Genomic DNA, 7,431 nt, shown 5'->3' on the forward strand with positions numbered 1-7,431 from the left:
TTTGTAACTCTGTATTGTCTGTATTGTGCTTGTGATATGTTGTAAAATGTTGTATGTCTGTTAATGTTTCCCTCCTTTTATCCTTAAAATAAAAAAAAAAAAAAAGAATAAAAATGGGTGCCAGGCAGAGAAGAAGCAGTGACAATAAGACTCACTTTTGGCCCTCCAGACCCCACACATGCCAGGAAGTCCTCCTTCGCCTAAGCTCTTCTTACTCAACGCCCTTCTCTGAGTATGATGCCTGTCATGTACCACAGCAGTCCAAGTACTTTCTAAACAGTGACTCTCTCAATAAATGATAGCTTTCATCTAACACCTGGCAAGCAAATATGCTCTGAGACTAGTGCCCCAATTCTTTGAGGGCAGAACTGGCAAAAATGAGCTGGGAAAATTGGAGTGCTGGGCACAATACCAACATGAGCATCGCCCATGCCATGATGAAGCACTGCGTTCCAATCAAGACAGCAGTGTCTACAGTTCTGTTGCCGATCTCTTTTTGTAAGTTCTTGCTAGAGGGTCTGCCTTTGTGGTTAAGCAAAATACAAGCATCGTGTCACTTGGCAATTTTAGGATAAATGCGGTGTAAACTGTCTACCAACCACAAAAGTGAGAAAGGAATTGTGTTTTTGCTATGGATGGGTCTGTGCAGATGACAATCTGAGAATTGCTGCTAGCAGGCATTTCTGTAATCAAGCCCCATGTGGTACAACAAGAGCTTTTAACAACTAAATCACTATTTAGTAAAAAGGCATGCAATTTTCTCAGTTCACAGAAATGGACAGATTGTGGTAAATGCTTTTTATTGCTACTGCGTGCCACGGTGAAATCACCGGTACCTCAGTGGCCCATATCCGGGATAATACAGCAGAATAGTTGCCACATAATTACATTCAAAGACGGGAACAGAAACTTAACTCATTTTTAAATTCTCTGAGAAGTCTTTATATCTAAAATAGGAAGACTCAGTATGGTGCTGCTAATTAAAGATGTAAATGTTGTCCACGTGCTTTAGGGGCATCAGAGTTTGAAATCAGATTCTATTTGTGAGTGCTATTCTTTATACAACTTTACACTTAAATTCTGTCTTCTTTCCTCTTTTAATACACTTGTAGCCTTCAACAAAATCTTGGTAAAGTCACTGATCTTCTTACGCCCTTTCTGCCACTGTCAAATATATAAACACACATTTAACAGAAAGCCAGAAGAATGAAATTTGTTCATTTACTTAAATAATTTGGAAAGTCAAACATTGCCATATTTAACAAGTTGTTTCTTATCTTGCCCTCATTCCTTCGTTTTATATTGGAAGCTCCTTCTCATGTCGGCAAAACTGTTCACACATGTGAGTACTAAGTGTTCCATACTTTATGTCAGTTACTGATTCGTTGCCCTTTCTTAGATGGGAAGGCTGTTTCCAAGTGTTTTCTTACTATTATGGATCATATGATGATGACTATCACTATATAATCAATTCTGGTCATTCTTTAAGTTGCATGAACAAAATTACTACAGAAAAGATAAGGAAAGCTTTTGAGATTTGTGAGTGAATAGGCAAACCGTCTTCCACGTATCTGCCATCGAGTCAAATCCTTTACTTCCTTTCCTGTACCCATTATTTATACATGACAATTTTGGATTTAAATTTACCTTATTTTCCTTCTGGCTCCCTCACCTTGTTTCACAGCATGTTGTGTAACTTTGATTTGTGAGCTCATGTCTAGCAGAGCACTGTACGGGCAAGTGGGAAACCTGGGCTGAGGTTCCTTTTCCAGAAAGAATTTGCCCTGGATTGTGCAGAGGGTCGCGTGAGGCTAGAATGTAGGCCCACCTGAATTATTCGGTTGAGTTGGCATTTACAGGTCTCAAGTATAAATTCTCGCTTCAAACTATGCTTACCAATTTTTATGGGAGGTGTTTTTCCATTCACAACCCAGGAGGAAATGGGTACATTTTCTCGTCTCTCCTTAATGACAGATTTTTTTCCCCTATTTTTGCCATTTTTGAAGGTACAGCCTTTGGCGTGGGGTTTATCTGACATACGGAGGCATTAAGACCAGTGCCTTGGTGCCAGTGCCCAAGACACTGCCATTTGCTGTCCCTCCATATAACTGTCAAGACAGGCTGGGTTCAACTAATGGACCGAGGTGGTTATGGGGAGGTTGACTTGCTATTGTCATCGTCACACTTTCAGCTTACTTAAAGACACTTACATAGTCTGCTGTAGTCAGTAGAGGGAAACCAGACAACCCCATGCCCTGCCACATGGAGAGTTGAGGACTTCACCCAAGGCCCTAGAATATCAATAAGAGTGCTGAGGTGAGCCATAGTTTCAATGCCTGCTTGTCTCTCTAGAGGCCAACTGCCTCTGATTTTGACCCAGAGGAATGTCCATGGTTTTTGGAATTTTTAACGGCATGTACCTATTTTTGACCCTCCAATTTGTAGGGTTCTACAATGGAAGACGTTTCCACTGTATTGCCAGATGTGGTCCCTTGTGCCCTCTCCAGACTTCCTGTGTCTCGCCCCCACTGCCCAGAAGTCTTAGCATCCATCCTACAGTTTCCCTCCCCACCAGCTCGTGCTGAGCCACATCAGCATCTGTGTGCCTGACCCATCCGACATCCCAGCCTTTCCACTATGTCAGCGCCTCCCTCTCAGCAGCCTGTTCCTTCGTGGTCAGCCACCTTCGTATGGACCTTTTCCACACCAATGAAACCACGTTCAATTTTTAAAAATTTCATCGTATCATCTTGCACCACAATCTCTTATATTTCCAATTCCACTACTGAAGTACATCTGGCATTTCCAGCCATTCACACGGGCTGCTGGGGAAATCCACAGAACCTGTAGATTCCACTGCTTATATTCACGTTCTGTGACTGGAGACTCTCAACTGCATTCGTCTTTTTCATGATACAAGAGTTTTTTCTTCCAGTAAACCTGTGACACTCTTTGTAACACTTCACAAAGGAATTGTCCTCCTACCTCACAAAAGAAATGTCAGCCATCAGGGAACTTCACTGAGCATTCTTGCTACCAAATCACACAGAGGGAGACAGGGTTTCAAAATCATCCCTCAATAATCCTCATCCTGTATTTAAATAATCTCTTGCTTTGAGTGGGGCCCGAACTGAGTGACTCCCTTCTAAGGAACAGAATATAGAGAAAGGGACATGATACAACTGCTGCGTTTACGGTATGAAATGCTTGTGACTTGCGCCTTGCCTGCCCTCTTTGCCTTTTCTTTCCGGCTCTCCCAAAAAGAAGCCCACTACTATCTGTGAGCAAGGAATAGGGTGGCCTGCTGGACAGCGGTCAGCAAGGAGCGGAGGTCCTCAGGCCAACAGCTTCCCAAGTGAGCTTGGAAGCAGGTCCCGCCCCAGTTGAGCCAGGCAATGATGACAGTCCTGGCAGAGACCTTGGCTGCAATCTAGGAGCGATTCTGTGCCAAGGGACCCAGCTTGGATTTTTGACCTACAGAAATAAGAGGTAGGTTTGTAAAGCAGCTGCATGTGGGGGTCATTTGTCACATGGCAGTAAGTAACCTTACACATGCCCACTCCTCCATCCTCCATGCTCTGGAGATGGGGCTTTGCCTTCAGTCCACACTGGGGGGAGGGGTCCCCTCCCCTCCCATCTTTGTAGGGCTCTGGGCCCCCCAAACATGCTCCTTCTCTAGGGTCCCCCCTGATTCCTGGACTCCCCAGACTTTCTTGTCACCTTTGTCCCCTGCCTCTTTCCTTCTCTCTCTCCCACAGAGTATAAACCAAGGGAAGACCCAGGCTGTCTGCTTCCTGCTTCCTGCTTCCTGCTTCCTGCTCAGTCCCGCCCAGCCTCCTTCGAAAGAGCCAGCTCGGTAACTACACTGTGAACGCCTCTGTCATGAATGGATGCTAACATTTTTCTTCAGCTATAATCTAGTCAATGTGTTTGGTAGTGTTTACCATTGCCACATACCCTGTTTTAAACATGTATAATTTAGTATGAAAAATGATGAAAAAATATACACATAACAATGTAATATTTGCTAAGGTTCTTCTTGTTTTTTTTTGTTTTTGTTTTTGTTTTTTGCTATTTTTACGGTTTTTGTTTCACTGTTGTTTTTTTCTCCTAGAAAAAGACTCATCCTCCTTCAGATGTGAATATTTTCTTTCCTTCAACCAGGATCTCATTTAGCCCTTAAGACCTTTTTATGCAATTTTTAAAAAAGGAGCAGCCTCCCCCAGTTGGCAGAAATGATCTGTGCCCGGCATGGTAAGCAGGGACAGACTAGGCCTCAAGGGCCACATCCCCGCACAGCTGCTGCCCTCTACAGTGAAAACCTCTGTGTCCTCATGCTGCCACTGCGCTCACCTTCCCCACAAGCCAAACGGACATAGTAAAGGTCATAGCAGGGTACAAGACCACAGGGTAAGTACCGGAACAGCCAGTAACTAATGGGAAATATTGAAAATGATTACACACCAGAGCGATGTCCCGAAAACTATGTATAAAAGAAACACATGTTTATAGCAGCACAACTCCTAACAGCTAAATCTTGGAAGTGGTGTATGTGTCCATCAACAAATAAATGCACCCAAAAAAAGATAATTTATACACAATGGAGTACTTCTCTGCTATAAAGAAGGATCTCTGAGTCACTGGTAGGAAAGTGGAGGCATCATGAGACCATAACGGTGAGTGGAACAAATCAGACACACAGCTTCAACACCTCATAGCTCCTCTTATATGAGAAACCCAATGTACAAGTAAAGGGTAGATAATAGGAAAGAGGAAGATAGAGCCTTTGCAAAGGGAAAGATGACCAAAAGATGACGTGGCGGGGGCGGGGAGGAAAGGCACGTAGAAAGAATTAAGACGTGTGAGGTGGATGCACCAGCTCCTCACAACGAATGCAGTCGTTATGTCTTCCAAACACGCACTGATAAAATGAAAATTCATAAAAGACATTAATCCGATCGCTGTACCCTAGATGACTAGGGGCTCCATCTTGCTCTCCCCTCACCCATGATTCCAGCCAAGCTGAAGTCTCACGATGGACTTCCTCACCTCAATGTCTCTTCTCACTCTGCGTCTTTTGGTTGAGTTTATTTTCCCACACTTTCGTTTGTTAAGTCAAAAGCAGACACAATTTTAAACACATTATACTTTTCCCTTCCCCTCCTGATTACCTGAACCCCTAGAATCTCTCTCTCATTTCCTGTTGTTAAGGGCATCATTTCATTTTCCGATGCTGAGTAGTATCTCATGTAAAAATGCTGATGCCCCTTGACCGTGAGTTCCCGGAACCAAGTTATCTACCTTTCTATGTCCTCCACACGGCTGGGGGAAGGGAGATACATGCGGAATATACTCAAATGAAGAATGATACATTCAGTCTTCCCTTTACAAAGAGTTCTACAAGAACAAAATTCTTTGTGTTCTTAAAATATTAATTTTAAATTAAAACTTAGGCTTACAGTCCATTCAGTCTTCCCAAATTTTTTCACAAATATAAAAAAGGGTAAATCACAAATTCTGAAATGACTATTTTATAAAAATTAAAGGAGGCGGGTAAATCAGAGTTAGAAGTTTTTCTTTTTATGTGTGTGACACACACTTAAAAGTAGCGTATACCTCTAATATAAGCTACTTTGCGGAAGATTTGGTCTCTTTCAAAGAATTTTTAGGTTAACATGAAAAATGGCAAAATATCACCTTCTTTTATACTTATGTTTTAGAACTGAAAAGCTGAAGACTAGGAAGAAATCTTTCACTGAAGCCAGTTCGGTGACAATAAACATGACGTTAAAAGTTTATCACACTTGTTACACTTTTTGTTTTCTCTTATTTTCTTAAGCCCAGGTTCTGTTTGAATGAATGCAATTTAGCAAAGTTGCTTTTTCGGGAACACAAAATTTTGTGGCTTGTGAAAAGAAAAAAAAAAAACGTAATCTAGAACATGCGTGAGAAGAAAGACCTTCCAAAGCTGTCTTGAGAGGCAAATGTGTGCGGCGGCCTCTCTTGCTAGTCGTCCCCTGGGCATTATATAACTCAAAGGTAATTAGAGATTGAGGCTTGGACGGCAAATTCCGTCCCACAAAGGATAATCCGGTGTGGAGACATCAAGTTCGCAGATGCTCCACATTTCCAGCCAAGATAAAGAAAAACTCTTTGGATATATACATCTCTGTTAATCCTGCTAGAGATCAACTTAGAGGAGGTTTAAGTTAGCCAAGGACATTGGCTTTCTCTGACATATCTCATTCCAGAAATGCGATTGTGCTTTATGGGCTAAAAACAGCAACTCTGTAAAAGTTTCTAAAAACTTTCAAAACATTTGTTCACAGACTGGAACACAGACTTTTTTTTTTCTAAATTGAAAACAAATGTCCAGTTAGAAAGACTTAATATACTTAAGATAAATTGTGTTCTGAAAACAGTTTACCCTGATTGGATTTTTATTCAACAAAACAGTCCGATAATGGTTTTAATAGATTGGAAGAGAAGTAAACATTAAGTAGTTAAAAACAAAAAGTAATTAATCTAATATCGCTTCTCAAAGACTGCAGTACTTTACAAGAGTGAACTATGCAAACAATACATTTATAGGTACCCTAAATCCATCTTCAGTAGAAGCTATTGTGTGTAAGTTTTAAGTCCCACGTGTCTGGTTGATTACATTTGATCTGTGTGATCACTTCGCCATCTAGTGTCTAAACTTCAAATAGCAGCTGAAGAGAATTTTCCTCCAAGTTCTTTCTGAATAACATTTTGTAAACTGACTCTTGAAAAACAGTTTGGGGCTGAGATATAACCCAATGGCAGAGCACTTGTTTGGCATATGTGAAGCCCTAGGTTCAACTCCCAGGATCACAAGAATAGAAGACAGTTTATTACCAAGAATGTACAGGACAGATAATTTATGTGCAAACTATTCAGCATTCTAACATTTCCAATGGTTCTAGGAAATTAAGAGCTGGTATCTGTAAAACTCATATATATCAGATGATGCAGTTTTTAAAACACAAGTAAACATGGGAATAAGTTAACTAAGTTATTTTTAGAGATCTTTTATGACAGAAATCTAAGATAGCTCATTGAACCATGAACCATGGTTAAGAAACACAACATTTGTAGACCATACAAAAAAATTGGGAACCAAATTAGCAGATATAATGTCAAAACCATAAAGTATGAGAATAACACAAGGAAATTATTGACCAGAAATATTTTCAGAATTGTTGGATTATTTGTTTCAGATGGCTACCCTGTTACAGTAACTAGTCATATAAATACTGAGAAGTCAAATCTGACAGTTGCATCTAGCTCTTCTTCATAGAAATCTGGCAAAATTTCACAGGTCTCTATTAGAATTATTAATTTTTGCTTTTGCTACAAAACAATGTTTGGTATTTTTTCAACATCCAATCAGTAAAACAAACAAGTGAA

At 40.8% G+C, this 7,431-nt stretch overlaps 1 long non-coding RNA gene across 1 annotated transcript; it reads left to right on the forward strand.

Moving 5' to 3' along the window:
* The first annotated feature begins 2,987 nt into the window (after positions 1 to 2,987).
* LOC102008254 lies at positions 2,988 to 6,368 on the forward strand. Its single transcript, XR_261796.1, has 3 exons — positions 2,988 to 3,489; positions 3,759 to 4,410; positions 5,721 to 6,368. It is a non-coding gene; the product is annotated as an uncharacterized LOC102008254 (long non-coding RNA).
* Positions 6,369 to 7,431: the final 1,063 nt, after the last annotated feature.

The sequence above is a fragment of the Chinchilla lanigera genome, unplaced genomic scaffold (assembly GCF_000276665.1).
Source record: "Chinchilla lanigera isolate Chin_1 unplaced genomic scaffold, ChiLan1.0 scaffold00035, whole genome shotgun sequence".
Lineage (NCBI taxonomy): Eukaryota > Metazoa > Chordata > Mammalia > Rodentia > Chinchillidae > Chinchilla > Chinchilla lanigera.